This window comes from Rattus rattus, chromosome 3 (assembly GCF_011064425.1).
Source record: "Rattus rattus isolate New Zealand chromosome 3, Rrattus_CSIRO_v1, whole genome shotgun sequence".
In the NCBI taxonomy this organism is placed as follows: Eukaryota; Metazoa; Chordata; class Mammalia; order Rodentia; family Muridae; genus Rattus; species Rattus rattus.
The window spans coordinates 116,021,114-116,030,911 of record NC_046156.1 but is presented as its reverse complement, the minus strand read 5'-3'; the positions used below and the strand labels follow the sequence as shown (position 1 = coordinate 116,030,911).

General features: G+C 45.0%; 1 pseudogene; it reads right to left on the bottom strand.

Annotated features, from left to right (window-relative positions):
• Window positions 1-1,635: 1,635 nt before the first annotated feature.
• Window positions 1,636-3,278, bottom strand: LOC116895893 (annotated as a pseudogene).
• Window positions 3,279-9,798: the final 6,520 nt, after the last annotated feature.

The window sequence follows — 9,798 nt, the reverse complement described above, 5'->3', positions numbered from 1 at the left end:
AGAGAGAGAGAGAGAGAGAGAGACAGAGACAGAGACAGAGACAGAGACAGAGAGAGACAGAGAGAGATTGCGCATGGGAAGCTAAAACTTTCAGAAGACCAGAAGCAGCTCTCCGGAGTAGACTTTCAGAACTACTGGGGATTAGCCTTTCCCAGGTAGAGCAATTTCCACCCACAGAAGCCTGGGCATCTTGCCCTATGGCATGCAAGAATCTTTCTGTTTGCCCATTCTGTCCACGAACTCCTGATATAATGAATTTTTCATCAAGTTGGAAAAACAATTTCTGTCCTATTTTTCCCTTTTAGAGGAAACAGATTCCCTTAATATGAGTGCCGGCCCAGTTCCCTTGTGAATTCCGACTGGGAGCGCATTCCTGGGCGGCAGTCCACCAAACAGAAACAGGCTTCTGGGGAGTGGCCTAGTATTCTAAAAATTTTAATCACCCAGAAGCAAAAATATTTTTGGTCCTTAAGTTCTAGATATAAATGCTTAACTTCAGATTTCAAGGGCCAAGACTTCTAAGATAGGATGGTTGGAAATCAGCCAAGTATGAGTGACGTAGACAGAGTTTGTTAATAGTTGACGAAGAATTCCTGAAGCCACTCACTATTAACTGGTTTGAAATGCTTCCCTCTAGGTCTTTGGAACTCTGCGGCACCATACAAATGTTTCCTTGAGGTAAAAGACTCTCAGTTGAGTAAAATTAGTTTCTATCAATCAGACTCTGTGTCTGGACTTTTGGAAGCACATTCAGATGCCTCCGCATTCCCTGCGCCCCACACTCCCTTACCAAGGAATTGTGTTACCTGCGTTCTCCTACTGAATTCCCATTTGTCCGTCAAAGTGCACATGGGGGCCATACTCTGGGGAGGTTCAGTTGCCACCTCTCTTTTTCTTTACCTCAGTGATTAATTGCATCTTCAGTTTGGGGTTCATATTCTCTCTGCCTCTTTCATATCTCATATCACACTTAAAATTATTACTGGATGACTGGTCATTCTCCAGCTAGCCCACGCACAGGATGATGGGCTTTTAGTGTGTACTGGACCCATGGGTAATGGTGATCCTTAAGGAATGTTGTTCTAAAGGCAAAGGCCAGGGTTGCTTTGTGTTGCTAGCACTTGAGCCTTTCAAAGTATCCAAGAGAACTGTGTTTTCCAACCCAAGAGGTGACTAGATGGTGGCCTTGCTCTTGGAAGTGTATGGGAATTCTTTCTTCTGTTTGCCATGTGTGGTGGGAAAGAGAGACACCAGAAAAAGATGTACAGGAGAGAGAGAGAGAGAGAGAGAGAGAGAGAGAGAGAGAGAGAGAGAGAGAGAGAGAGAGCGCGCATGTGTGTGCGTGTGTGTGTGTGTGTGGGGGTGTCTATCCGTCCATCCATTCTCTTGCTCTTCTCTGCTGACTGTTGGAAGTTGGGGAGAACAGAGCAGAGATGGTAATGGGTTTTCTGAATCCACCTGCTATTTCTGCTGCAGAGACAGTGCTGAGATTTCTGGGACCTCTCCATATTTCTCCAGTTCTCCTTTTTTACATTCAGGCAAGCTCCACAGAGGAACCCTGAACTTTTTGGTGGTCATGTATTTTCTTTTTTTCTTTCTTTTTTTTTCTTTTGGAGTTAGATTCTTTACTAGGTATTAGTTCAGGTCACAGTGAGCGGGTTTCCTCAGAAGAGCCTGAGGGGCTGGGACCGCTGAGCCCCTGGGTGAGAAGCAGAACTGGAAAGCTTCAGAAACTTGCTGCTTCCATGCATCCAGGCTGGGCAGCAGGGAGGAGAGGCTCATGATGTGCCAGGTCTCACTGTTGAATACTTTGGAGGTCTGGTAGGACAGCAGCTGTACCCCTGCCTCTGCCAGTAGGCTGATCATAGTGGGCAGCATTACAGGATTGGAGGGCTGAGCCCGGAACAGGAGCAGGGGCTGGCCTCTGCATAGTGGCACCTCTGGCCTGAAGACAGCTCCACTGAGCACCTGCAACATTGGTATGGTGCCCTGGACCAAGCCCACAGCTTGGTAGGGGGCACCTGCCAAGGCCACAGTCAGGAGGCATTCCCTGCTGCCCTGCTCTCCTGGGACACCAGGACTATGGGAGGTGGTGACATTGAGGCCAGTCTCTTTCACCAGTAGCTTAGCGTTCACCAAGTTCACATCTGCCTATTTTGATGCTTCTCTCAGAAGGCCAACAATGACTGCAAGGCTCAGGCAGGTCCCAGCATTCTTCGGAGATGTTCCTTGTGTCACCACCTGGATGGTCCCTTTAGGGGAACCAGCCCAGGCATGCATCAGCGTGCCCAATGCTTCTGCCAGACCAATTCAAGGCTTGGTATATGGAGAGAAGGCACTGGTAGAGATTTCCCCTTCACCATGTCCACGAACTGGACTGTGATTGACTCCCCACAGCGGCTCTGGGCCTTCTTGGTGCTGGCGCCAAGGTGGGGACAGCTGATGACGTTCTCGTGGTCCACTAAGGCCCGGTCCCGCAGTGGTTCTTCTGTAAACACATCCAGTGCAGCACCAGCACACTGACCAGACTGCAGGGCACGAAGCAGGGCACCTTCATCCACAATGCCTCCCCGAGCACAGTTCACCACCTGCATGCCTTTCTTGCACTGGTCAAAGGTGCTATCATTGAGCAAGCCTGTGGTGGAGGGCAGGTGCGGGGTATGGACAGTGATGAAATCACAGAAAGGCCAGATCTCCTCTAGTGGCAGCTGCTGGACACCAAAGGAGGCAGCGACTTCTGGAGAAAAGATGGGGTCATAGCCTACAGTCTTCATTCCAAAGGACTGCATTCGGGTGGCCACCTCTCTTCCAATTCTGCCTAGGCCAAGAATTCCCAGTGTCTTCCCATGCAGTTCTGTCCCCATGAACTTCTTCCGGTCCCATTTGCCATCTTTCATCGAAGCGGTCGCCTGGGGGATCTGCCTGGCCAGGCACATGATCATTCCACAGGTGAGTTCCACAGCACTGAGGCTATTTCCATTGGGGGTGTTTATGACTAGGACGCCCTTCCTTGTGGCAGCCTCCAGATCCACATTGTCCATGCCTGTACCAGCCTTGCCCAACACCTGGAGCTTCTCTGCTGCGTTGATGAGATCAGCAGTAACTTTAATAGTTGACTGGATGATAAGGCCTTCACAGTCCTGGAGTTCTGCTATCAGTTCCTCCTTGCTCAAGTTCTGCTTCTCCACCACCTGCAGCCCTCCATCTTGCAGTATCTTCCTGCAGCAAAGGTCCAGGCTGTCACTGATGAGTACTTTGCGCAGATTTGTGAAGGCCATTGTTAGAGCCAGGCCTTAGAATCGGTTGCTCTGGTGGGCAGAAGCACTTAGTACAGGAAACTACAGGCAGGGCTGGCTCCGGTGACTGGGCCGGTCATGTATTTTCTATACAGAGGAATATTTACTAGGCCTGTAGAAAAGTACGACTTTATTACTAAAAAGCTGCCTTTTCTTTTATATTATTTTTAATTAACTGATACTTGTACACATTTATGGAGTATTAAGAGAAGTTTAAATGTACTCATACATTGGGAGTTGATCAAAACAGGCTCATTAACATATTTGTCTCAAATACCATTTCTTTATAGTGCCAATTCTAAAATATCTACTTTTTTAGTTATTTTGAAACACTGAATATATTATAACAAACTGCAGTCACCAAGCAACAAATGCAAAAACAGACAAATGGGATTGAATTAAACTAAAAAGCTTCTTCCAAGCTTAAAAATAAGAACAAAACCAAGCCAAAAAGACAACCCACCTCCTCCAAAAACCACAACCAAAACCCAAACAAACAAACAAACCCCCAAAACCAGCACAGTGAAGACGTGACTCACAGACTGGGCAAAAATGTTTGCAAATTACATACTAGATAAGGTGTTAATATCCATCATATACAAACTTCTCAACAAGGACCAAAATGTCAAATATAAAAATAGACAAAGAACCAAAATAGAACATCCACGAAGGCCAGTGGATGACTAAAAAAAAGCTGAGTAATAGCAAGTGACTCAGAGGGAATGGGTTTAAGGTAGGAAGACTACACATTGAAAACCTGGCAGTTTAGCAAGATTTTGTTTTAAGTCGAAAGGGCAGAGGATGGTTGAGTGCCCAGAACCACCATACAATTGAAGCAAGACTCTTTCCCTCAGAATGGAACCACAGGGTGGACAAGATGATCAGCAGTAAAGGTGCGAGTTGCCAAGTCTAACACATTCAAACCCCAGGACCGAGATGGAAGGTGGGAATCAACTATAACAAGTCATATTCTTATGCCATATCTGCAGGCTGTGCATGTGTGTGCCCACCCCTCATGAAATAAATACATTTAAAAAGTGGAATCATGTACATGCAAAGGGGTGCTTATGACTTTGGGCGTAAATTAGTCCATGGGTGAAATGTCAAAGGAACTTTGACAGCAGGACATAAAACATACATAAGCTCCCAAGGACTAAACCACCATCCCAAGAGTACACAGGGACAGACCTGTGGCTCCAACCGCATATGTAGCAGAGGATGACTTGTTGGGCATCAATGGGAGGAGAGCCCCTGGATCCAGTCAAGGCTCGATGCTCCAGTGTGGAGAATGTCAGGGCAGGGAGGTGGGAGGGACTGGGTGGGTGAGGGAGCACTCTCATAGAAGCAAGGGGAGGGGGGATAGGATAGTGGGTTTCTGGAGGGGAAACTGGGAAAGGGGATAACATTTAAAATGTAAATAAAAACATCCAATAAAATAAAAAATAAAATATTAATAATTTTAAAAAAGAAAGAAAAGTTACATAGTCATGAGAGGACTGCTACTTGACTGAAGCCCAGGGAAGAATCTTTCAGTCAGAAAAACAAGCATATAGAGAAATGCAAAGGAAAGACGACAGTCCATGACCCCCGGGAACATGGGCAAAAAGACTGAAGACAGGTAGGCAGGAATCCTGGTGCTCAGAGTTGCTGTGGCTTTCTGCAGCCCTCTCGGGATATGGGTGCTGATGCTGAAGAAGGCCATTGCAACACATGGGATGGGGATGTGGCCAAACCCAGGGTTTTGAAGGATCACACAAGTGATTGTACAATGGAAAGGGGATGAAATTCAAAGCGGAAGGACCATTGGAAAGTTTCTTTGTGTTTTTCTTTTGATGTTTGTTGTGGTTCAGCTGACTGCTGAAGAAGTGGCCGGGAACCAAGATGTAGTCAATGATAAATGTGAGCCGTGTGTGGTGAGTGCACAGGAAACGGAACTCGTGAGTGTTAAATACGGATGGGAGAAGGGAGTTTGGAACAGGTTTGGCTTCCTTAGGCTACTCAGGCAGAAAGGTCTACAGCATTAGAGGTCTGACGGCATTGCATCTTGGAAGTGAATTGAAAGTCTGACTGGGGAAATCTTAACACAGGAGTGGCACATGAGCTGGGGGAGTCGACTGGCCTCCAGAGACCAGAGCAGCCACCTCTCCAGAACAGGTCCAGGGGTCAGCAAAGCCCCTGGAAGGATTGTTGAGGTATAAGAGGGGAACCCAGAGGAGACAGAGCTACAGAGGCTGAGAAAGAACAGAGCCTTTCCAGGGGGAGTACTCACCATTGTCACACACACACACACACACACACACACACACACACACACACACACACACACACACCTCAGACTGTGTTGGATGGAATAATCCCTTGGTGATTTCATGATAAAACTGTTACTGGTGAGCAAGAGTTAAGTAAGTGAGCTGAGATGGCCAGGAAAAAGCAGAGCTTGTGTGTCCTGGACAGCAGTAGAGCTAGGGTGGCATGTGTGGCAAGTAAAGAATATACTTTACATGCTTAGCACCCCTGTTTGACTGATTCATCACTTTACCTTACTATGCTCTGAAAAACTACATTCAGAGGCTAGGAAGATGGCACAGCAGGCAAAAGCATTTGTTAAGCAAGCACGAGGACCCAAGTTCAATTCACCAGAACGCATGCAAAATGGTATGGTCATATATATTATATACTGATATGTCATATATACTGTAGGTCATGTATACTCTAATCTCAGTGCTGGAATGAGAGCAGAAACAGGAGAATGGCTGGGGTTTGCTGGTCAATGGCTTAGCTCTGGGTTGGTGAGAGACCCTGTCTTAAGTTGGAGAGAGATAGGGACAGACATTCAACACCCTCCTCTGGCCTCTGTTTCTGTGTGTGCAAGCCTATGAACCCAGACATATCCATGTGCATATACGCCACACACAAGAGAAAAAAAAACAGAAAAAGTTAAGAGTTTAATACCTAACTTCATATTCATATTGGACTTCTTGAATTAATCAACCAATATCTGTTGTGTTGAGTAGACATCTGTTTGCGTTGATCCTAGCGTGCTGAGTAAGGGTGACCACTGTTCAGTCAGACTAGAATCTAACCAACCTTATCCATTTTATATTCACATCATGCCATCCAGACATCACACTATGCTATGATGAAACACCACGACTGAGAGCAAGTTGGGGAGGGAAGGGCTTATGTCCTCTCATACTTTAGGTCACAGTTCATCATTGAGAGAAAGCAGGGCAGGAACTCAAGCGGGAACTGAGGTAGAGACCAAGGAGGGATGAAGCTTAGAAGAACTTGCTAAACTTCTGTTCAGCTAGCTTTCTCTTGTAGGCCAGGCCTGCCTGCCCAAGGATGGTACTATCTACAGCGATGTTGTGTGACAAAGCCCTTCCAGAGAGATGCAATACACACCTCTACTCACCCCAGTTAGGGAGCCATGACAGAACAAAGTGTGGATGCCACTAAAGTTTTATGGGGTATACTTATAGGAATATGGGTAAGGAGTTATTTACAGGAGCAGAAAGGACTCAAAGACATCTGCATCACCAAAGCCCACCCACCCCAGCACGGGTGTTAGCTCATAAAGCTGGGAACTTGGAGCACACTGCACAGCCTGCAGGCAGCTCAACAGGTTGGAAAGTGTTCTTTCCAAGTGACTCAGTTGGTCTACACCTTTCCCTGGCAGCTCATTTGGTTTCTGCTTCTTCCAGGCAACTTGGCTTCTATGAGTCTTCTTTTCAGTTTAGTTTGTTTGAGAGTTACTCAGTCACTTGGCTTGTTTACCCTGGAAAGGAGGGGGCTAATGAATCTGGTTGGTTTCAGAGACTTCCTGGACCTATTTTGAGTTGTTTATTTGTCTTGCTTAAGGATCTTCCCTGTCAAATGAACTGTTCCAATCTCAGGAAACAGTTATACAACAAGGACCAGGCCCTCTTCCACCAATCATCAGTCAAGACAATTCCTAACAGACATACCCACAGGCCAATCTGATGAAAGCAATTCCTCTTTCCAGGTGACTCTTAAAATGTGTCAAGTAAACATTAAAGACTAACCATCATGCTCTCTGATGGCTGTGGAGTGTGTTAATGCCATTCGTCTTCTCCAAACTCCCAAATCGCTGTCACGTAGGCTGAAAATTCTCCAAAATGTGAATTACAGATCTGTCTATCTTTTCTGAATATAAACATAGTAATAGGAAGAGTGTTACTGACTTGGGAATGTCCAACTATCTGTAAAAATCTCGGTAGAAAGATATAGTATGCAGGAATGAAATGAAAAACCATTGTCCAAGAAATTTCAAGTACTACCCGAAAGTGTTAATGAAATACCAAAAGAAGAAATGAAGAGAAATAAATAGATGAGCTATATAAACATTCTATCTTATGGAAGTATTTGAAGGACCATTTGAATGATTAGATAATTATGATAGAAGCTTCTGGAAATGGTTGTGTTAAAAAAGAATACTATTGTTTTAATTGCTAATCAGTACTCAGTTTTCATTTTTTCATATTTATTTTGGAGCTTTTTCCATTGGAAGGAAAAAAACACTCAAAGACAAAAACAAAATAAAAAAAGAAAAGAAAAAAGACAAGAAAACAAGATAAATAACCAGAAAATGAGTTTGTCTAAAGTAGAGTAATTTAGTTATTTTTTTGAAGACTGATGCTTAAGAAAATGGTATTCCATGGTAAATGCTTTGTTCACTTCCCCTACAACTCCATTACAGCCATCTTGAAGGACTAAGAGAAACAGGCTAGAAGTTACTAATAGGCATTTTATCTCTAGGTGATACAAATATAGGCCAGATCAGACCAGACTAAAAGCAGATAAATGAAGGTTTATTAGGTTTATTGGGGTCATTGGTCCCAAGGAATGGGGCCAGGGAAGTTCCATGTCAGGGTTAAGGCAAGGGGGTTTTATAGATCTTAAACAAAGGGTGATGACGTGTTGGCTAAGAGCTGGTGCTGTGCCCATATATGATCAAATGTTGAGCCTCTACACAGGCAGTCTTAGGTGGGTTGCAAGAAACACAAAGGCAAGGGGTGAAGATGTGTCAGTCAGGAGTTTTCTCTGTGTAGTGGGATTGAGAGAAGGACAGATGGGGTTTCCCAGCTAGTACAGGGCAAGCAGGGGTTCCAATCAGACAATTTGCTTACCTGTTTTACAACTCCATTACAGCAGTCTTGAAGGGCTAAGAGAAACAGGCTGGAAGTTACATCTAATTTCACCATAACCTTGAATGTAGTTATTTTTAGCCTAACTAGGGAGGACTTGAGCTGTCCTTGTGAACTGTTGGCCTCTTGTTGAAAACAAATGTTTCTAATGACAAACTCATTCAAGGCTTCTCTCAGATATTCTCACCTTCATCTTCCTTGGCCATTGGGAGGCTGCCCCAGTGGCCACGGCTAGTGGCAAGCTTCTACCTGAGTTACCCGATGCTGCCTCGCAAACACATTCTGGTTGCTATAGTTTTGAGTTCCTATTAAGCAGTTGATTTAGCAGTTGAGTTATTTCTGTTATGAGGCAGTATATTGCACTTCGTAGAAAATCCCCTATGAGGCACCATCCCAGGGTAGGTGTCCCATGTGACTCTGGGCATGGGGCTTTAGGAGAACATAGCACTTGCAAAGTTAGACATTAAGGTCACTCCATCCTGCTGCTCTCCCATCCTGGCAGCAGCATCTGCCTCATGTTTTGAGGAAACTGTTCTTGCCTCATCCTGTGAGCATGTCATCTATCCAAGAGGCAGGGAGGAAAGAAGCATGGTAGCTTCCTTCACTGATATTTCCAGAAAAATCATACACACTTTCATTTACATCTCATTAGATGAAACTTCATGACAAGTCTATGCATAGCTGCTGAGGTGTCTGGTACATAGGCCAGAAAACAATCTTAAATGTTGTTCCTGGAGCTATCCACCTCATTTTTTGTTGGCTTAGTTCTAGGCTGGCTGGGCCATGAGCCCTAAAGATCTGCCTTTTTTCATCTCCTGGATCTGCTTTGCAGACATGGATCACCATGCCTGGCTGTATTTTCCTTTCACCCCGAGTTCTGAAGCTCACACAGGATTCATGCTTGCACGACAGACACTTTTTTGATTTGATTTTCTTCCCTAGTCCAGGCAATGGTATGCCTGATGTATCATTTCTTTTTCTTGTCTCTATAACCAAATACCCAACAGAGACAACTTAAGAAAGAAAGGGCTTATTTCAGCTCACATTTTTAGGATATTCTTCATCATGATGGAGGAGACATGGTTGTCTCTAGGTTGTGGCTGCAAGAGGGTGAGGCTGCTTGCTCAGATCTCTGCACACCATGGGACAGAGATGGGACAGGAAATGGTGCCTTGTTATAACTCTCAAAATCCTCCCTCAGTGACCCACTTAATTTAGCAAGGCACTACCTCTAAAGGTTCCACAACTTCCCCCCAGAACCATCATCTGGGAACCAAATGTTCAAACACATGAGCCACTGGAGACATTTTACATTCAAATCATGGCACTCTGAT